Source organism: Haematobia irritans, chromosome 4 (genome assembly GCF_050003625.1).
Source record: "Haematobia irritans isolate KBUSLIRL chromosome 4, ASM5000362v1, whole genome shotgun sequence".
Lineage (NCBI taxonomy): Eukaryota > Metazoa > Arthropoda > Insecta > Diptera > Muscidae > Haematobia > Haematobia irritans.
In genome coordinates this window covers 127,399,763-127,422,615 of record NC_134400.1, presented here as the reverse complement: position 1 = coordinate 127,422,615, position 22,853 = coordinate 127,399,763, and positions in this window count along the sequence as shown.

The following is a 22,853-nucleotide window of genomic DNA, read 5'->3' as shown; positions in this document are numbered from 1 at the left end:
TCCTTTTCGCTCTAGGACGCATATTTAAGGAGATATGGGCAAAAGAAGTTTTTCATATAAAAATTTCATTTTTTTAGGTTTTGGGTGGAATTTTCAATTTTTTGGGGGTGGTCACGAATTAAAGTCTTTTTCGCTCTAGGACGCATATTTAAGGAGATATGGGAAAGAGAAGTTTTTCATATAAAAATTTCAATTTTTTTAGGTTTTGGGTGGATTTTTCAATTTTTTGGGGGTGGTCACGAATTAAAGTCCTTTTCGCTCTAGGACGCTTAGTTTAGGAGATATGGGCAAAAGAAGTTTTTCATATAAAAATTTAAATTTTTTTAGATTTTGGGTGGATTTTTCAATATTTTGGGGGTGGTCACGAATTAAAGTCCTTTTCGCTCTAGGACGCTTAGTTTAGGAGATATGGGCAAAATAAGTTTTTCATATAAAAATTTAAATTTTTTTAGATTTTGGGTGGATTTTTCAATATTTTGTTGGTGGTCACGAATTAAAGTCCTTTTCGCTCTAGGACGCTTAGTTTAGGAGATATGGGCAAAAGAAGTTTTTCATATAAAAATTTAATTTTTTTTAGGTTTTGGGTAAATTTTTAAATTTTTTGGGGGTGGTCACGAATTAAAGTCCTTTTCGCTCTAGGACGCATATTTAAGGAGATATGGGCAAAAGAAGTTTTTCATATAAAAATTGCAATTTTTTTAGGTTTTGGGTGGATTTTTCAATTTTTTGGCGGTGGTCACGAATTAAAGTCCTTTTCGCTCTAGGACGCTTAGTTTAGGAGATATGGGCAAAAGAAGTTTTTCATATAAAAATTTCAATTTTTTTAGGTTTTGGGTGGATTTTTCAATTTTTTGGGGGTGGTCACGAATTAAAGTCCTTTTCGCCCTAGGACGCATATTTAAGGAGATATGGGCAAAAGAAGTTTTTCATATAAAAATTTAAATTTTTTTAGGTTTTGGGTGGATTTTTCAATTTTTTGAGTGTGGTCACGAATTAAAGTCCTTTTCGCTCTAGGACGCTTAGTTTAGGAGATATGGGCAAAAGAAGTTTTTCATATAAAAATTTAAATTTTTTTAGGTTTTGGGTGGAATTTTCAATTTTTTGGGGGTGGTCACGAATTAAAGTCCTTTTCGCTCTAGGACGCATATTTAAGGAGATATGGGAAAGAGAAGTTTTTCATATAAAAATTTCAATTTTTTTAGGTTTTGGGTGGATTTTTCAATTTTTTGGGGGTGGTCACGAATTAAAGTCCTTTTCGCTCTAGGACGCTTAGTTTAGGAGATATGGGCAAAAGAAGTTTTTCATATAAAAATTTAATTTTTTTTAGATTTTGGGTGGATTTTTCAATTTTTTGGGAGTGGTCACGAATTAAAGTCCTTTTCGCTCTAGGACGCATATTTAAGGAGATATGGGCAAACGAAGTTTTTCATATAAAAATTGCAATTTTTTAGGTTTTGGGTGGATTTTTAAATTTTTTGGCGGTGGTCACGAATTAAAGTCCTCTTCGCTTTAGGACGCTTAGTTTAGGAGATATGGGCAAAAGAAGTTTTTCATATAAAAATTTCAATTTTTTTAGGTTTTGGGTGGATTTTTCAATTTTTTGGGGGTGGTCACGAATTAAAGTCCTTTTCGCTCTAGGACGCTTAGTTTAGGAGATATGGGCAAAAGAAGTTTTTCATATAAAAATTTCAATTTTGTTAGGTTTTTTCAATTTTTTGGGGGTGGTCACGAATTAAAGTCCTTTTCGCTCTAGGACGCTTATTTAAGGAGATATGGGCAAAAGAAGTTTTTCGTATAAAAATTTAAATTTTTTTAGGTTTTGGGTGGATTTTTCAATTTTTTGGGAGTGGTCACGAATTAAAGTCCTTTTCGCTCTAGGACGCTTAGTTTAGGAGATATGGGCAAAAGAAGTTTTTCATATAAAAATTTTAATTTTTTTAGGTTTTGGGTGGATTTTTCAATTTTTTGGGGGTGGTCACGAATTAAAGTCCTTTTCGCTCTAGGACGCATATTTAAGGAGATATGGGCAAAAGAAGTTTTTCATATAAAAATTTCATTTTTTTTAGGTTTTGGGTGGAATTTTCAATTTTTTGGGGGTGGTCACGAATTAAAGTCTTTTTCGCTCTAGGACGCATATTTAAGGAGATATGGGAAAGAGAAGTTTTTCATATAAAAATTTCAATTTTTTTAGGTTTTGGGTGGATTTTTCAATTTTTTGGGGGTGGTCACGAATTAAAGTCCTTTTCGCTCTAGGACGCTTAGTTTAGGAGATATGGGCAAAAGAAGTTTTTCATATAAAAATTTAAATTTTTTTAGATTTTGGGTGGATTTTTCAATATTTTGGGGGTGGTCACGAATTAAAGTCCTTTTCGCTCTAGGACGCTTAGTTTAGGAGATATGGGCAAAATAAGTTTTTCATATAAAAATTTAAATTTTTTTAGATTTTGGGTGGATTTTTCAATATTTTGTTGGTGGTCACGAATTAAAGTCCTTTTCGCTCTAGGACGCTTAGTTTAGGAGATATGGGCAAAAGAAGTTTTTCATATAAAAATTTAATTTTTTTTAGGTTTTGGGTAAATTTTTAAATTTTTTGGGGGTGGTCACGAATTAAAGTCCTTTTCGCTCTAGGACGCATATTTAAGGAGATATGGGCAAAAGAAGTTTTTCATATAAAAATTGCAATTTTTTTAGGTTTTGGGTGGATTTTTCAATTTTTTGGCGGTGGTCACGAATTAAAGTCCTTTTCGCTCTAGGACGCTTAGTTTAGGAGATATGGGCAAAAGAAGTTTTTCATATAAAAATTTCAATTTTTTTAGGTTTTGGGTGGATTTTTCAATTTTTTGGGGGTGGTCACGAATTAAAGTCCTTTTCGCCCTAGGACGCATATTTAAGGAGATATGGGCAAAAGAAGTTTTTCATATAAAAATTTAAATTTTTTTAGGTTTTGGGTGGATTTTTCAATTTTTTGAGGGTGGTCACGAATTAAAGTCCTTTTCGCTCTAGGACGCTTAGTTTAGGAGATATGGGCAAAAGAAGTTTTTCATATAAAAATTTAAATTTTTTTAGGTTTTGGGTGGAATTTTCAATTTTTTGGCGGTGGTCACGAATTAAAGTCCTTTTCGCTCTAGGACGCATATTTAAGGAGATATGGGAAAGAGAAGTTTTTCATATAAAAATTTCAATTTTTTTAGGTTTTGGGTGGATTTTTCAATTTTTTGGGGGTGGTCACGAATTAAAGTCCTTTTCGCTCTAGGACGCTTAGTTTAGGAGATATGGGCAAAAGAAGTTTTTCATATAAAAATTTAATTTTTTTTAGATTTTGGGTGGATTTTTCAATTTTTTGGGAGTGGTCACGAATTAAAGTCCTTTTCGCTCTAGGACGCATATTTAAGGAGATATGGGCAAACGAAGTTTTTCATATAAAAATTGCAATTTTTTAGGTTTTGGGTGGATTTTTAAATTTTTTGGCGGTGGTCACGAATTAAAGTCCTCTTCGCTTTAGGACGCTTAGTTTAGGAGATATGGGCAAAAGAAGTTTTTCATATAAAAATTTCAATTTTTTTAGGTTTTGGGTGGATTTTTCAATTTTTTGGGGGTGGTCACGAATTAAAGTCCTTTTCGCTCTAGGACGCATATTTAAGGAGATATGGGCAAACGAAGTTTTTCATATAAAAATTTAAATTTTTTAAGGTTTTGGGTGGATTTTTCAATATTTTGGGGGTGGTCACGAATTAATGTCCTTTTCGCTCTAGGACGCATATTTAAGGAGATATGGGCAAAAGAAGTTTTTCATATAAAAATTTATTTTTTTTTAGGTTTTGGGTGGATTTTTCAATTTTTTGGGGGTGGTCACGAATTAAAGTCCTTTTCGCTCTAGGACGCTTAGTTTAGGAGATATGGGCAAAAGAAGTTTTTCATATCAAAATTTTAATTTTTTCAGGTTTTGGATGGATTTTTCAATTTTTTGGGAGTGGTCGCGAATTAAAGTCCTTTTCGCTCTAGGACGCTTAGTTTAGGAGATATGGGCAAAAGAAGTTTTTCATATAAAAATTTAAATTTTTTTAGATTTTGGGTGGATTTTTCAATATTTTGGGGGTGGTCACGAATTAAAGTCCTTTTCGCTCTAGGACGCTTAGTTTAGGAGATATGGGCAAAAGAAGTTTTTCATATAAAAATTTAAATTTTGTTAGATTTTGGGTGGATTTTTCAATATTTTGGGGGTGGTCACGAATTAAAGTCCTTTTCGCTCTAGGACGCATATTTAAGGAGATATGGGCAAAAGAAGTTTTTCATATAAAAATTTAAATTTTTTTAGATTTTGGGTGGATTTTTAAATTTTTTGGGAGTGGTCACGAATTAAAGTCCTTTTCGCTCTAGGACGCATATTTAAGGAGATATGGGCAAAAGAAGTTTTTCATATAAAAATTTAAATTTTTTTAGGTTTTGGGTGGATTTTTCAATATTTTGGGGTTGGTCACGAATTAAAGTCCTTTTCGCTCTAGGACGCATATTTAAGGAGATATGGGCAAAAGAAGTTTTTCATATAAAAATTTATTTTTTTTTTTTAGGTTTTGGGTGGATTTTTCAATTTTTTGGGTGTGGTCACGAATTAAAGTCCTTTTCGCTCTAGGACGCATATTTAAGGAAATATGGGCAAAAGAAGTTTTTCATATAAAAATTTCAATTTTTTTAGGTTTTGGGTGGATTTTTCAATTTTTTTTCGCTCTAGGACGCTTAGTTTAGGAGATATGGGCAAAAGAAGTTTTTCATATCAAAATTTTAATTTTTTCAGGTTTTGGGTGGATTTTTCAATTTTTTGGGAGTGGTCGCGAATTAAAGTCCTTTTCGCTCTAGGACGCATATTTAAGGAGATATGGGCAAAAGAAGTTTTTCATATAAAAATTTCAATTTTTTAGGTTTTGGGTGGATTTTTCAATTTTTTGGGGGTGGTCACGAATTAAAGTCCTTTTCGCTCTAGGACGCTTAGTTTAGGAGATATGGGCAAAAGAAGTTTTTCATATAAAAATTTAAATTTTGTTAGATTTTGGGTGGATTTTTCAATAGTTTGGGGGTGGTCACGAATTAAAGTCCTTTTCGCTCTAGGACGCTTAGTTTAGGAGATATGGGCAAAAGAAGTTTTTCATATACAAATTTCAATTTTTTTAGGTTTTGGGTGGATTTTTCAATTTTTTGGGGGTGGTCACGAATTAAAGTCCTTTTCGCTCTAGGACGCTTATTTAAGGAGATATGAGCAAAAGATGTTTTTCGTATAAAAATTTAAATTTTTTTAGGTTTTGGGTGGATTTTTCAATTTTTTGGGAGTGGTCACGAATTAAAGTCCTTTTCGCTCTAGGACGCTTAGTTTAGGAGATATGGGCAAAAGAAGTTTTTCATATAAAAATTTTAATTTTTTTAGGTTTTGGGTGGATGGGTGGGTGGTCACGAATTAAAGTCCTTTTCGCTCTAGGACGCTTAGTTTAGGAGATATGGGCAAAAGAAGTTTTTCATATAAAAATTTCAATTTTTTTAGGTTTTGGGTGGATTTTTCAATTTTTTGGGGGTGGTCACGAATTAAAGTCCTTTTCGCTCTAGGACGCTTAGTTTAGGAGATATGGGCAAAAGAAGTTTTTCATATAAAAATTTTAATTTTTTTAGGTTTTGGGTGGATTTTTCAATTTTTTGGGGGTGGTCACGAATTAAAGTCCTTTTCGCTCTAGGACGCATATTTAAGGAGATATGGGCAAAAGAAGTTTTTCATATAAAAATTTCAATTTTTTTAGGTTTTGGGTGGATTTTTCAATTTTTTGGGGGTGGTCACGAATTAAAGTCCTCTTCGCTCTAGGACGCATATTTAAGGAGATATGGGCAAAAGAAGTTTTTTATATAAAAATTGCAATTTTTTTAGGTTTTGGGTGGATTTTTCAATGTTTTGGCGGTGGTCACGAATTTTTTGGGAGTGGTCACGAATTAAAGTCCTTTTCGCTCTAGGACGCTTATTTAAGGAGATATGGGCAAAAGAAGTTTTTCATATAAAAATTTAAATTTTGTTAGATTTTGGGTGGATTTTTCAATAGTTTGGGGGTGGTCACGAATTAAAGTCCTTTTCGCTCTAGGACGCATATTTAAGGAGATATGGGCAAAAGAAGTTTTTCGTAAAAAAATTTAAATTTTTTTAGGTTTTGGGTGGATTTGTCAATTTTTTGGGAGTGGTCACGAATTAAAGTCCTTTTCGCTCTAGGACGCATATTTAAGGAGATATGGGCAAAAGAAGTTTTTCATATAAAAATTTAAATTTTTTTAGGTTTTGTGTGGATTTTTCAATTTTTTGGGAGTGGTCACGAATTAAAGTCCTTTTCGCTCTAGGACGCTTAGTTTAGGAGATATGGGCAAAAGAAGTTTTTCATATAAAAATTTTAATTTTTTTAGGTTTTGGGTGGATTTTTCAATTTTTTGGGGGTGGTCACGAATTAAAGTCCTTTTCGCTCTAGGACGCATATTTAAGGAGATATGGGCAAAAGAAGTTTTTCATATAAAAATTTCAATTTTTTTAGGTTTTGGGTGGATTTTTCAATTTTTTGGGGGTGGTCACGAATTAAAGTCCTCTTCGCTCTAGGACGCATATTTAAGGAGATATGGGCAAAAGAAGTTTTTTATATAAAAATTGCAATTTTTTTAGGTTTTGGGTGGATTTTTCAATGTTTTGGCGGTGGTCACGAATTTTTTGGGAGTGGTCTCGAATTAAAGTCCTTTTCGCTCTAGGACGCTTAGTTTAGGAGATATGAGCAAAAGAAGTTTTTCATATCAAAATTTTATTTTTTTTAGGTTTTGGGTGGATTTTTCAATTTTTTGGGGGTGGTCACGAATTAAAGTCCTTTTCGCTCTAGGACGCATATTTAAGGAGATATGGGCAAAAGAAGTTTTTCATATAAAAATTTAAATTTTTTTAGGTTTTGGGTGGATTTTTCAATTTTTTGGGGTTGGTCACGAATTAAAGTCCTTTTCGCTCTAGGACGCTTAGTTTAGGAGATATGGGCAAAAGACGTTTTTCATATAAAAATTTCAATTTTTTTAGGTTTTGGGTGGATTTTTCAATTTTTTAGGGGTGGTCACGAATTAAAGTCCTTTTCGCTCTAGGACGCTTAGTTTAGGAGATCTGGGCAAAAGAAGTTTTTCATATAAAAATTTCAATTTTTTTAGGTTTTGGGTGGATTTTTAAATTTTTTGGCGGTGGTCACGAATTAAAGTCCTTTTCGCTCTAGGACGCTTAGTTTAGGAGGTATGGGCAAAATAAGTTTTTCATATAAAAATTTAAATTTTTTTAGATTTTGGGTGGATTTTTCAATATTTTGGGGGTGGTCACGAATTAAAGTCCTTTTCGCTCTAGGACGCTTAGTTTAGGAGATATGGGCAAAAGAAGTTTTTCATATAAAAATTTAAATTTTTTTAGATTTTGGGTGGATTTTTCAATTTTTTGGGAGTGGTCACGAATTAAAGTCCTTTTCGCTCTAGGACGCTTAGTTTAGGAGATATGGGCAAAAGAAGTTTTTCATATAAAAATTTAAATTTTGTTAGATTTTGGGTGGATTTTTCAATATTTTGGGGGTGGTTACGAATTAAAGTCCTTTTCGCTCTAGGACGCTTAGTTTAGGAGATATGGGCAAAAGAAGTTTTTCATATAAAAATTTAAATTTTTTTAGGTTTTGGGTGGATTTTTCAATTTTTTGGGGGTGGTCACGAATTAAAGTCCTTTTCGCTCTAGGACGCTTATTTAAGGAGATATGGGCAAAAGAAGTTTTTCGTATAAAAATTTAAATTTTTTAGGTTTTGGGTGGATTTTTCAATTTTTTGGGGGTGGTCACGAATTAAAGTCCTTTTCGCTCTAGGCCGCTTAGTTTAGGAGATATGGGCAAAAGAAGTTTTTCATATAAAAATTTCAATTTTTTTAGGTTTTGGGTGGATTTTTCAATTTTTTGGGGGTGGTCACGAATTAAAGTCCTTTTCGCTCTAGGACGCTTAGTTTAGGAGATATGGGCAAAAGACGTTTTTCATATAAAAATTTCAATTTTTTTAGGTTTTGGGTGGATTTTTCAATTTTTTAGGGGTGGTCACGAATTAAAGTCCTTTTCGCTCTAGGACGCTTAGTTTAGGAGATCTGGGCAAAAGAAGTTTTTCATATAAAAATTTAAATTTTTTTAGGTTTTGGGTGGATTTTTAAATTTTTTGGCGGTGGTCACGAATTAAAGTCCTTTTCGCTCTAGGACGCTTAGTTTAGGAGGTTTGGGCAAAAGAAGTTTTTCATATAAAAATTTAAATTTTTTTAGATTTTGGGTGGATTTTTCAATATTTTGGGGGTGGTCACGAATTAAAGTCCTTTTCGCTCTAGGACGGTTAGTTTAGGAGATATGGGCAAAAGAAGTTTTTCATATAAAAATTTAAATTTTTTTAGATTTTGGGTGGATTTTTCAATTTTTTGGGAGTGGTCACGAATTAAAGTCCTTTTCGCTCTAGGACGCTTAGTTTAGGAGATATGGGCAAAAGAAGTTTTTCATATAAAAATTTAAGTTTTGTTAGATTTTGGGTGGATTTTTCAATATTTTGGGGGTGGTTACGAATTAAAGTCCTTTTCGCTCTAGGACGCTTAGTTTAGGAGATATGGGCAAAAGAAGTTTTTCATATAAAAATTTCAATTTTTTTAGGTTTTTTCAATTTTTTGGGGGTGGTCACGAATTAAAGTCCTTTTCGCTCTAGGACGCTTAGTTTAGGAGATATGGGCAAAAGAAGTTTTTCATATAAAAATTTAAATTTTTTTAGATTTTGGGTGGATTTTTCAATTTTTTGGGGGTGGTCACGAATTAAAGTCCTTTTCGCTCTAGGACGCTTAGTTTAGGAGATATGGGCAAAAGAAGTTTTTCGTATAAAAATTTAAATTTTTTAGCTTTTGGGTGGATTTTTCAATTTTTTGGGAGTGGTCACGAATTAAAGTCCTTTTCGCTCTAGGACGCTTAGTTTAGGAGATATGGGCAAAAGAAGTTTTTCATATAAAAATTTTAATTTTTTTAGGTTTTGGGTGGATTTTTCAATTTTTTGGGGGTGGTCACGAATTAAAGTCCTTTTCGCTCTAGGACGCATATTTAAGGAGATATGGGCAAAAGAAGTTTTTCATATAAAAATTTCAATTTTTTTAGGTTTTGGGTGGATTTTTCAATTTTTTGAGGGTGGTCACGAATTAAAGTCCTTTTCGCTCTAGGACGCTTAGTTTAGGAGATATGAGCAAAAGAAGTTTTTCATATAAAAATTTAAATTTTTTTAGGTTTTGGGTGGATTTTTAAATTTTTTGGGGGTGGTCACGAATTAAAGTCCTTTTCGCGCTAGGACGCATATTTAAGGAGATATGGGCAAAAGAAGTTTTTCATACAAAAATTGCAATTTTTTTAGGTTTTGGGTGGATTTTTAAATTTTTTGGCGGTGGTCACGAATTAAAGTCCTTTTCGCTCTAGGACGCTTAGTTTAGGAGATATGGGCAAAAGAAGTTTTTCATATAAAAATTTCAATTTGTTTAGGTTTTGGGTGGATTTTTAAAATTTTTGGCGGTGGTCACGAATTAAAGTCCTTTTCGCTCTAGGACGCATATTTAAGGAGATATGGGCAATAAGTTTTTCATATAAAAATTTCAATTTTTTTAGGTTTTGGGTGGATTTTTCAATTTTTTGGGGGTGATCACGAATTAAAGTCCTTTTCGCTCTAGGACGCATATTTAAGGAGATATGGGCAAAAGAAGTTTTTCATATAAAAATTTAAATTTTTTTAGGTTTTGGGTGGATTGGTTTGGGGGTGGTCACGAATTAAAGTCCTTTTCGCTCTAGGACGCATATTTAAGGAGATATGGGCAAAAGAAGTTTTTCGTATAAAAATTTAAATTTTTTTAGGTTTTGGGTGGATTTTTCAATTTTTTGAGGGTGGTCACGAATTAAAGTCCTTTTCGCTCTAGGACGCATATTTAAGGAGTTATGGGCAAAAGAAGTTTTTCATATAAAAATTTCAATTTTTTTAGGTTTTGGGTGGATTTTTCAATTTTTTGGGGGTGGTCACGAATTAAAGTCCTTTTCGCTCTAGGACGCTTCGCTTAGGAGATATGGGCAAAAGAAGTTTTTCATATAAAAATTTCAATTTTTTTAGGTTTTGGGTGGGTGGTCACGAATTAAAGTCCATTTCGCTCTAGGACGCTTAGTTTAGGAGATATGGGCAAAAGAAGTGTTTCATATAAAAATTTAATTTTTTTTAGGTTTTGAGTGGATTTTTCAATTTTTTGAGGGTGGTCACGAATTAAAGTCCTTTTCGCTCTAGGACGAATATTTAAGGAGATATGGGCAAAAGAAGTTTTTCATATAAAAATTTAAATTTTTTTAGGTTTTGGGTGGATTTTTCAATTTTTTGGGGGTGGTCACGAATTAAAGTCCTTTTCGCTCTAGGACGCATATTTAAGGAGATATGGGCAAAAGAAGTTTTTCATATAAAAATTTAAATTTTTTTAGGTTTTGGGTGGAATTTTCAATTTTTTGGGGGTGGTCACGAATTAAAGTCCTTTTCGCTCTAGGACGCATATTTAAGGAGATATGGGCAAAAGAAGTTTTTCATATAAAAATTTCAATTTTTTTAGGTTTTGGGTGGATTTTTCAATTTTTTGAGGGTGGTCACGATTTAAAGTCCTTTTCGCTCTAGGACGCTTAGTTTAGGAGATATGGGCAAAAGAAGTTTTTCATATAAAAATTTAAATTTTTTTAGGTTTTGGGTGGATTTTTCAATTTTTTGGGGGTGGTCACGAATTAAAGTCCTTTTCGCTCTAGGACGCTTAGTTTAAGAGATATGAGCAAAAGAAGTTTTTCATATAAAAATTTCAATTTTTTTAGGTTTTGGGTGGATTTTTAAATTTTTTGGTGGTGGTCACGAATTAAAGTCCTTTTCGCTCTAGGACGCTTAGTTTAGGAGATATGGGCAAAAGAAGTTTTTCATATAAAAATTTCAATTTTTTTAGGTTTTGGGTGGATTTTTCAATTTTTTGGGGGTGGTCACGAATTAAAGTCCTTTTCGCTCTAGGACGCATATTTAAGGAGATATGGGCAAAAGAAGTTTTTCATATAAAAATTTCAATTTTTTTAGGTTTTGGGTGGATTTTTCAATTTTTTGGGGGTGGTCACGAATTAAAGTCCTTTTCGCTCTAGGACGCTTAGTTTAGGAGATATGGGCAAAAGAAGTTTTTCATATAAAAATTTCCATTTTTTTAGGTTTTGGGTGGATTTTTCAATTTTTTGGGGGTGGTCACGAATTAAAGTCCTTTTCGCTCTAGGACGCATATTTAAGGAGATATGGGCAAAAAAATTTTAATTTTTTTAGGTTTTGGGTGGATTTTTAAATTTTTTGGGGGTGGTCACGAATTAAAGTACTTTTCGCTCTAGGACGCATATTTAAGGAGATATGGGCAAAAGAAGTTTTTCATATAAAAATTGCAATTTTTTTAGGTTTTGGGTGGATTTTTAAATTTTTTGGCGGTGGTCACGAATTAAAGTCCTTTTCGCTCTAGGACGCATATTTAAGGAGATATGGGCAAAAGAAGTTTTTCATTTAAAAATTGCAATTTTTTTAGGTTATGGGTGGACGCTTAGTTTAGGAGATATGGGCAAAAGAAGTTTTTCATATAAAAATTTCAATTTTTTTAGGTTTTGGGAGGATTTTTCAATTTTTTGGCGGTGGTCACGAATTAAAGTCCTTTTCGCTCTAGGACGCTTAGTTTAGGAGATATGGGCAAAAGAAGTTTTTCATATAAAAATTTTTTTTTTTTTTAGGTTTTGGGTGGATTTTTCAATTTTTTGGGGGTGGTCACGAATTAAAGTCCTTTTCGCTCTAGGACGCATGTTTAAGGAGATATGGGCAAAATAAGTTTTTCGTATAAAAATTTCAATTTTTTTAGGTTTTGGGTGGATTTTTCAATTTTTTGGGAGTGGTCACGAATTAAAGTCCTTTTCGCTCTAGGACGCTTAGTTTAGGAGATATGGGCAAAAGAAGTTTTTCATATAAAAATTGCAATTTTTTTAGGTTTTGGGTGGATTTTTAAAATTTTTGGCGGTGGTCACGAATTAAAGTCCTTTTCGCTCTAGGACGCATATTTAAGGAGATATGGGCAATATAAGTTTTTCATATAAAAATTTCAATTTTTTTAGGTTTTGGGTGGATTTTTCAATTTTTTGGGGGTGATCACGAATTAAAGTCCTTTTCGCTCTAGGACGCATATTTAAGGAGATATGGGCAAAAGAAGTTTTTCATATAAAAATTTCAATTTTTTTAGGTTTTGGGTGGATTTTTCAATTTTTTGGGGGTGGTCACGAATTAAAGTCCTTTTCGCTCTAGGACGCATATTTAAGGAGATATGGGCAAAAGAAGTTTTTCATATAAAAATTTATTTTTTTTTTAGGTTTTGGGTGGATTTTTCAATTTTTTGGGAGTGGTCACGAATTAAAGTCCTTTTCGCTCTAGGACGCTTAGTTTAGGAGATATGGGCAAAAGAAGTTTTTCATATCAAAATTTTAATTTTTTCAGGTTTTGGGTGGATTTTTCAATTTTTTGGGAGTGGTCACGAATTAAAGTCCTTTTCGCTCTAGGACGCATATTTAAGGAGATATGGGCAAAAGAAGTTTTTCATATAAAAATTTCAATTTTTTAGGTTTTGGGTGGATTTTTCAATTTTTTGGGGGTGGTCACGAATTAAAGTCCTTTTCGCTCTAGGACGCTTAGTTTAGGAGATATGGGCAAAAGAAGTTTTTCATATAAAAATTTAAATTTGTTAGATTATGGGTGGATTTTTCAATTTTTTTGGGGGTGGTCACGAATTAAAGTCCTTTTCGCTCTAGGACGCTTAGTTTAGGAGATATGGGCAAAAGAAGTTTTTCATATAAAAATTTCAATTTTTTTAGGTTTTGGGTGGATTTTTCAATTTTTTGGGGGTGGTCACGAATTAAAGTCCTTTTCGCTCTAGGACGCTTATTTAAGGAGATATGGGCAAAAGAAGTTTTTCGTAAAAAAATTTAAATTTTTTTAGGTTTTGGGTGGATTTTTCAATTTTTTGGGAGTGGTCACGAATTAAAGTCCTTTTCGCTCTAGGACGCTTAGTTTAGGAGATATGGGCAAAAGAAGTTTTTCATATAAAAATTTTAATTTTTTTAGGTTTTGGGTGGATGGGTGGGTGGTCACGAATTAAAGTCCTTTTCGCTCTAGGACGCTTATTTAAGGAGATATGGGCAAAAGAAGTTTTTCGTATAAAAATTTAAATTTTTTTAGGTTTTGGGTGGATTTTTCAATTTTTTGGGATTGGTCACGAATTAAAGTCCTTTTCGCTCTAGGACGCTTAGTTTAGGAGATATGGGCAAAAGAAGTTTTTCATATAAAAATTTCAATTTTTTTAGGTTTTGGGTGGATTTTTCAATTTTTTGGGGGTGGTCACGAATTAAAGTCCTTTTCGCTCTAGGACGCATATTTAAGGAGATATGGGCAAAAGAAGTTTTTCATATAAAAATTTTAATTTTTTTAGGTTTTGGGTGGATTTTTCAATTTTTTTGGGGGTGGTCACGAATTAAAGTCCTTTTCGCTCTAGGACGCATATTTAAGGAGATATGGGCAAAAGAAGTTTTTCATATAAAAATTGCAATTTTTTAGGTTTTGGGTGGATTTTTCAATGTTTTGGCGGTGGTCACGAATTTTTTGGGAGTGGTCACGAATTAAAGTCCTTTTCGCTCTAGGACGCTTAGTTTAGGAGATATGGGCAAAAGAAGTTTTTCGTATAAAAATTTAAATTTTTTTAGGTTTTGGGTGGATTTTTCAATTATTTGGGGGTGGTCACGAATTAAAGTCCTTTTCGCTCTAGGACGCATATTTAAGGAGATATGGGCAAAAGAAGTTTTTCATATAAAAATTTCAATTTTTTTAGGTTTTGGGTGGATTTTTCAATTTTTTGGGGGTGGTCACGAATTAAAGTCCTTTTCGCTCTAGGACGCTTAGTTTAGGAGATATGGGCAAAAGACGTTTTTCATATAAAAATTTCAATTTTTTTAGGTTTTGGGTGGATTTTTCAATTTTTTAGGGGTGGTCACGAATTAAAGTCCTTTTCGCTCTAGGACGCTTAGTTTAGGAGATCTGGGCAAAAGAAGTTTTTCATATAAAAATTTCAATTTTTTTAGGTTTTGGGTGGATTTTTAAATTTTTTGGCGGTGGTCACGAATTAAAGTCCTTTTCGCTCTAGGACGCTTAGTTTAGGAGATATGGGCAAAAGAAGTTTTTCATATAAAAATTTAAATTTTTTTAGATTTTGGGTGGATTTTTCAATTTTTTGGGAGTGGTCTCGAATTAAAGTCCTTTTCGCTCTAGGACGCTTAGTTTAGGAGATATGGGTAAAAGAAGTTTTTCATATAAAAATTTAAATTTTGTTAGATTTTGGGTGGATTTTTCAATATTTTGGGGGTGGTTACGAATTAAAGTCCTCTTCGCTCTAGGACGCTTAGTTTAGGAGATATGAGCAAAAGAAGTTTTTCATATAAAATTTTCAATTTTTTTAGGTTTTTTCAATTTTTTGGGGGTGGTCACGAATTAAAGTCCTTTTCGCTCTAGGACGCTTATTTAAGGAGATATGGGCAAAAGAAGTTTTTCGTATAAAAATTTAAATTTTTTAGGTTTTGGGTGGATTTTTCAATTTTTTGGGAGTGGTCACGAATTAAAGTCCTTTTCGCTCTAGGACGCTTAGTTTAGGAGATATGGGCAAAAGAAGTTTTTCATATAAAAATTTTAATTTTTTTAGGTTTTGGGTGGATTTTTCAATTTTTTGGGGGTGGTCACGAATTAAAGTCCTTTTCGCTCTAGGGCGCATATTTAAGGAGATATGGGCAAAAGAAGTATTTCATATAAAAATTTCAATTTTTTTAGGTTTTGGGTGGATTTTTCAATTTTTTGGGGGTGGTCACGAATTAAAGTCCTTTTCGCTCTAGGACGCATATTTAAGGAGATATGGGCAAAAGAAGTTTTTCATATAAAAATTTAAATTTTTTTAGGTTTTGGGTGGATTTTTCAATTTTTTGAGGGTGATCACGAATTAAAGTCCTTTTCGCTCTAGGACGCTTAGTTTAGGAGATATGAGCAAAAGAAGTTTTTCATATAAAAATTTAAATTTTTTTAGGTTTTGGGTGGATTTTTAAATTTTTTGGGGGTGGTCACGAATTAAAGTCCTTTTCGCGCTAGGACGCATATTTAAGGAGATATGGGCAAAAGAAGTTTTTCATATAAAAATTGCAATTTTTTTAGGTTTTGGGTGGATTTTTAAATTTTTTGGCGGTGGTCACGAATTAAAGTCCTTTTCGCTCTAGGACGCTTAGTTTAGGAGATATGGGCAAAAGAAGTTTTTCATATAAAAATTGCAATTTTTTTAGGTTTTGGGTGGATTTTTAAAATTTTTGGCGGTGGTCACGAATTAAAGTCCTTTTCGCTCTAGGACGCATATTTAAGGAGATATGGGCAATATAAGTTTTTCATATAAAAATTTCAATTTTTTTAGGTTTTGGGTGGATTTTTCAATTTTTTGGGGGTGATCACGAATTAAAGTCCTTTTCGCTCTAGGACGCATATTTAAGGAGATATGGGCAAAAGAAGTTTTTCATATAAAAATTTCAATTTTTTTAGGTTTTGGGTGGATTTTTCAATTTTTTGGGGGTGGTCACGAATTAAAGTCCTTTTCGCTCTAGGACGCATATTTAAGGAGATATGGGCAAAAGAAGTTTTTCATATAAAAATTTATTTTTTTTTTAGGTTTTGGGTGGATTTTTAAATTTTTTGGGGGTGGTCACGAATTAAAGTCCTTTTCGCTCTAGGACGCTTAGTTTAGGAGATATGGGCAAAAGAAGTTTTTCATATCAAAATTTTAATTTTTTCAGGTTTTGGGTGGATTTTTCAATTTTTTGGGAGTGGTCACGAATTAAAGTCCTTTTCGCTCTAGGACGCATATTTAAGGAGATATGGGCAAAAGAAGTTTTTCATATAAAAATTTTAATTTTTTTAGGTTTTGGGTGGATGGGTGGGTGGTCACGAATTAAAGTCCTTTTCGCTCTAGGACGCTTATTTAAGGAGATATGGGCAAAAGAAGTTTTTCATATACAAATTTTAATTTTTTTAGGTTTAGGGTGGATGGGTGGGTGGTCACGAATTAAAGTCCTTTTCGCTCTAGGACGCTTATTTAAGGAGATATGGGCAAAAGAAGTTTTTCGTATAAAAATTTAAATTTTTTTAGGTTTTGGGTGGATTTTTCAATTTTTTGGGAGTGGTCACGAATTAAAGTCCTTTTCGCTCTAGGACGCTTAGTTTAGGAGATATGGGCAAAAGAAGTTTTTCATATCAAAATTTTAATTTTTTCAGGTTTTGGGTGGATTTTTCAATTTTTTGGGAGTGGTCACGAATTAAAGTCCTTTTCGCTCTAGGACGCTTAGTTTAGGAGATATGGGCAAAAGAAGTTTTTCATATAAAAATTTTAATTTTTTTAGGTTTTGGGTGGATGGGTGGGTGGTCACGAATTAAAGTCCTTTTCGCTCTAGGACGCTTATTTAAGGAGATATGGGCAAAAGAAATTTTTCGTATAAAAATTTAAATTTTTTTAGGTTTTGGGTGGATTTTTCAATTTTTTGGGAGTGGTCACGAATTAAAGTCCTTTTCGCTCTAGGACGCTTAGTTTAGGAGATATGGGCAAAAGAAGTTTTTCATATAAAAATTTCAATTTTTTTAGGTTTTGGGTGGATTTTTCAATTTTTTGGGGGTGGTCACGAATTAAAGTCCTTTTCGCTCTAGGACGCATATTTAAGGAGATATGGGCAAAAGAAGTTTTTCATATAAAAATTTCAATTTTTTTAGGTTTTGGGTGGATTTTTAAATTTTTTTGGGGGTGGTCACGAATTAAAGTCCTTTTCGCTCTAGGACGCATATTTAAGGAGATATGGGCAAAAGAAGTTTTTCATATAAAAATTGCAATTTTTTTAGGTTTTGGATGGATTTTTCAATGTTTTGGCGGTGGTCACGAATTTTTTGGGAGTGGTCACGAATTAAAGTCCTTTTCGCTCTAGCACGCTTAGTTTAGGAGATATGGGCAAAAGAAGTTTTTCGTATAAAAATTTAAATTTTTTTAGGTTTTGGGTGGATTTTTCAATTTTTTGGGGGTGGTCACGAATTAAAGTCCTTTTCGCTCTAGGACGCATATTTAAGGAGATATGGGCAAAAGAAGTTTTTCATATAAAAATTTCAATTTTTTTAGGTTTTGGGTGGATTTTTAAATTTTTTTGGGGGTGGTCACGAATTAAAGTCCTTTTCGCTCTAGGACGCTTATTTAAGGAGATATGGGCAAAAGAAATTTTTCGTATAAAAATTTAAATTTTTTTAGGTTTTGGGTGGATTTTTCAATTTTTTGGGAGTGGTCACGAATTAAAGTCCTTTTCGCTCTAGCACGCTTAGTTTAGGAGATATGGGCAAAAGAAGATTTTCGTATAAAAATTTAAATTTTTTTAGGTTTTGGGTGGATTTTTCAATTTTTTGGGGGTGGTCACGAATTAAAGTCCTTTTCGCTCTAGGACGCATATTTAAGGAGATATGGGCAAAAGAAGTTTTTCATATAAAAATTTCAATTTTTTTAGGTTTTGGGTGGATTTTTCAATTTTTTGGGGGTGGTCACGAATTAAAGTCCTTTTCGCTCTAGGACGCTTAGTTTAGGAGATATGGGCAAAAGACGTTTTCATATAAAAATTTCAATTTTTTTAGGTTTTGGGTGGATTTTTCAATTTTTTAGGGGTGGTCACGAATTAAAGTCCTTTTCGCTCTAGGACGCTTAGTTTAGGAGATCTGGGCAAAAGAAGTTTTTCATATAAAAATTTCAATTTTTTTAGGTTTTGGGTGGATTTTTAAATTTTTTGGCGGTGGTCACGAATTAAAGTCCTTTTCGCTCTAGGACGCTTAGTTTAGGAGGTATGGACAAAAGAAGTTTTTCATATAAAAATTTAAATTTTTTTAGATTTTGGGTGGATTTTTCAATATTTTGGGGGTGGTCACGAATTAAAGTCCTTTTCGCTCTAGGACGCTTAGTTTAGGAGATATGGGCAAAAGAAGTTTTTCATATAAAAATTTAAATTTTGTTAGATTTTGGGTGGATTTTTCAATATTTTGGGGGTGGTTACGAATTAAAGTCCTTTTCGCTCTAGGACGCTTAGTTTAGGAGATATGAGCAAAAGAAGTTTTTCATATAAAAATTTCAATTTTTTTAGGTTTCTTCAATTTTTTGGGGGTGGTCACGAATTAAAGTCCTTTTCGCTCTGGAACGCTTATTTAAGGAGATATGGGCAAAAGAAGTTTTTCGTATAAAAAATTTAAATTTTTTAGGTTTTGGGTGGATTTTCAATTTTTGGGAGTGGTCACGAATTAAAGTCCTTTTCGCTCTAGGACGCTTAGTTTAGGAGATATGGGCAAAAGAAGTTTTTCATATAAAAATTTTAATTTTTTTAGGTTTTGGGTGGATTTTTCAATTTTTTGGGGGTGGTCACGAATTAAAGTCCTTTTCGCTCTAGGACGCATATTTAAGGAGATATGGGCAAAAGAAGTTTTTCATATAAAAATTTCAATTTTTTTAGGTTTTGGGTGGATTTTTCAATTTTTTGGGGGTGGTCACGAATTAAAGTCCTTTTCGCTCTAGGACGCATATTTAAGGAGATATGGGCAAAAGAAGTTTTTCATATAAAAATTTAAATTTTTTTAGGTTTTGGGTGGATTTTTCAATTTTTTGAGGGTGATCACGAATTAAAGTCCTTTTCGCTCTAGGACGCTTAGTTTAGGAGATATGAGCAAAAGAAGTTTTTCATATAAAAATTTAAATTTTTTTAGGTTTTGGGTGGATTTTTAAATTTTTTGGGGGTGGTCACGAATTAAAGTCCTTTTCGCGCTAGGACGCATATTTAAGGAGATATGGGCAAAAGAAGTTTTTCATATAAAAATTGCAATTTTTTTAGGTTTTGGGTGGATTTTTAAATTTTTTGGCGGTGGTCACGAATTAAAGTCCTTTTCGCTCTAGGACGCTTAGTTTAGGAGATATGGGCAAAAGAAGTTTTTCATATAAAAATTGCAATTTTTTTAGGTTTTGGGTGGATTTTTTAAAATTTTTGGCGGTGGTCACGAATTAAAGTCCTTTTTCGCTCTAGGACGCATATTTAAGGAGATATGGGCAATATAAGTTTTTCATATAAAAATTTAAATTTTTTTAGGTTTTGGGTGGATTTTTCAATTTTTTGGGGGTGATCACGAATTAAAGTCCTTTTCGCTCTAGGACGCATATTTAAGGAGATATGGGCAAAAGAAGTTTTTCATATAAAAATTTATTTTTTTTTTAGGTTTTGGGTGGATTTTTAAATTTTTTGGGGTGGTCACGAATTAAAGTCCTTTTCGCTCTAGGACGCTTAGTTTAGGAGATATGGGCAAAAGAAGTTTTTCATATCAAAATTTTAATTTTTTCAGGTTTTGGGTGGATTTTTCAATTTTTTGGGAGTGGTCACGAATTAAAGTCCTTTTCGCTCTAGGACGCATATTTAAGGAGATATGGGCAAAAGAAGTTTTTCATATAAAAATTTTAATTTTTTTAGGTTTTGGGTGGATGGGTGGGTGGTCACGAATTAAAGTCCTTTTCGCTCTAGGACGCTTATTTAAGGAGATATGGGCAAAAGAAGTTTTTCATATACAAATTTTAATTTTTTTAGGTTTAGGGTGGATGGGTGGGTGGTCACGAATTAAAGTCCTTTTCGCTCTAGGACGCTTATTTAAGGAGATATGGGCAAAAGAAGTTTTTCGTATAAAAATTTAAATTTTTTTAGGTTTTGGGTGGATTTTTCAATTTTTTGGGAGTGGTCACGAATTAAAGTCCTTTTCGCTCTAGGACGCTTAGTTTAGGAGATATGGGCAAAAGAAGTTTTTCATATCAAAATTTTAATTTTTTCAGGTTTTGGGTGGATTTTTCAATTTTTTGGGAGTGGTCACGAATTAAAGTCCTTTTCGCTCTAGGACGCTTAGTTTAGGAGATATGGGCAAAAGAAGTTTTTCATATAAAAATTTTAATTTTTTTAGGTTTTGGGTGGATGGGTGGGTGGTCACGAATTAAAGTCCTTTTCGCTCTAGGACGCTTATTTAAGGAGATATGGGCAAAAGAAATTTTTCGTATAAAAATTTAAATTTTTTTAGGTTTTGGGTGGATTTTTCAATTTTTTGGGAGTGGTCACGAATTAAAGTCCTTTTCGCTCTAGGACGCTTAGTTTAGGAGATATGGGCAAAAGAAGTTTTTCATATAAAAATTTCAATTTTTTTAGGTTTTGGGTGGATTTTTCAATTTTTTGGGGGTGGTCACGAATTAAAGTCCTTTTCGCTCTAGGACGCATATTTAAGGAGATATGGGCAAAAGAAGTTTTTCATATAAAAATTTCAATTTTTTTAGGTTTTGGGTGGATTTTTAAATTTTTTTGGGGGTGGTCACGAATTAAAGTCCTTTTCGCTCTAGGACGCATATTTAAGGAGATATGGGCAAAAGAAGTTTTTCATATAAAAATTTCAATTTTTTTAGGTTTTGGGTGGATTTTTAAATTTTTTTTGGGGGTGGTCACGAATTAAAGTCCTTTTCGCTCTAGGACGCTTATTTAAGGAGATATGGGCAAAAGAAATTTTTCGTATAAAAATTTAAATTTTTTTAGGTTTTGGGTGGATTTTTCAATTTTTTGGGAGTGGTCACGAATTAAAGTCCTTTTCGCTCTAGGACGCTTAGTTTAGGAGATATGGGCAAAAGAAGTTTTTCATATAAAAATTTCAATTTTTTTAGGTTTTGGGTGGATTTTTCAATTTTTTGGGGGTGGTCACGAATTAAAGTCCTTTTCGCTCTAGGACGCATATTTAAGGAGATATGGGCAAAAGAAGTTTTTCATATAAAAATTTCAATTTTTTTAGGTTTTGGGTGGATTTTTCAATTTTTTGGGAGTGGTCACGAATTAAAGTCCTTTTCGCTCTAGGACGCTTAGTTTAGGAGATATGGGCAAAAGAAGTTTTTCATATCAAAATTTTAATTTTTTCAGGTTTTGGGTGGATTTTTCAATTTTTTGGGAGTGGTCACGAATTAAAGTCCTTTTCGCTCTAGGACGCATATTTAAGGAGATATGGGCAAAAGAAGTTTTTCATATAAAAATTTAAATTTTTTAGGTTTTGGGTGGATTTTTCAATTTTTTGGGGGTGGTCACGAATTAAAGTCCTTTTCGCTCTAGGACGCTTAGTTTAGGAGATATGGGCAAAAGAAGTTTTTCATATAAAAATTTAAATTTTGTTAGATTTTGGGTGGATTTTTCAATAGTTTGGGGGTGGTCACGAATTAAAGTCCTTTTCGCTCTAGGACGCTTAGTTTAGGAGATATGGGCAAAAGAAGTTTTTCATATAAAAATTTCAATTTTTTTAGGTTTTGGGTGGATTTTTCAATTTTTTGGGGGTGGTCACGAATTAAAGTCCTTTTCGCTCTAGGACGCTTATTTAAGGAGATATGGGCAAAAGAAGTTTTTCGTATAAAAATTTAAATTTTTTTAGGTTTTGGGTGGATTTTTCAATTTTTTGGGAGTGGTCACGAATTAAAGTCATTTTCGCTCTAGGACGCTTAGTTTAGGAGATATGGGCAAAAGAAGTTTTTCATATAAAAATTTTAATTTTTTTAGGTTTTGGGTGGATGGGTGGGTGGTCACGAATTAAAGTCCTTTTCGCTCTAGGACGCTTATTTAAGGAGATATGGGCAAAAGAAATTTTTCGTATAAAAATTTAAATTTTTTTAGGTTTTGGGTGGATTTTTCAATTTTTTGGGAGTGGTCACGAATTAAAGTCCTTTTCGCTCTAGGACGCTTAGTTTAGGAGATATGGGCAAAAGAAGTTTTTCATATAAAAATTTTAATTTTTTTAGGTTTTGGGTGGATTTTTCAATTTTTTGGGGGTGGTCACGAATTAAAGTCCTTTTCGCTCTAGGCCGCTTAGTTTAGGAGATATGGGCAAAAGAAGTTTTTCATATAAAAATTTCAATTTTTTTAGGTTTTGGGTGGATTTTTCAATTTTTTGGGGGTGGTCACGAATTAAAGTCCTTTTCGCTCTAGGACGCTTAGTTTAGGAGATATGGGCAAAAGACGTTTTTCATATAAAAATTTCAATTTTTTTAGGTTTTGGGTGGATTTTTCAATTTTTTAGGGGTGGTCACGAATTAAAGTCCTTTTCGCTCTAGGACGCTTAGTTTAGGAGATCTGGGCAAAAGAAGTTTTTCATATAAAAATTTAAATTTTTTTAGGTTTTGGGTGGATTTTTAAATTTTTTGGCGGTGGTCACGAATTAAAGTCCTTTTCGCTCTAGGACGCTTAGTTTAGGAGGTTTGGGCAAAAGAAGTTTTTCATATAAAAATTTAAATTTTTTTAGATTTTGGGTGGATTTTTCAATATTTTGGGGGTGGTCACGAATTAAAGTCCTTTTCGCTCTAGGACGCTTAGTTTAGGAGATATGGGCAAAAGAAGTTTTTCATATAAAAATTTAAATTTTTTTAGATTTTGGGTGGATTTTTCAATTTTTTGGGAGTGGTCACGAATTAAAGTCCTTTTCGCTCTAGGACGCTTAGTTTAGGAGATATGGGCAAAAGAAGTTTTTCATATAAAAATTTAAGTTTTGTTAGATTTTGGGTGGATTTTTCAATATTTTGGGGGTGGTTACGAATTAAAGTCCTTTTCGCTCTAGGACGCTTAGTTTAG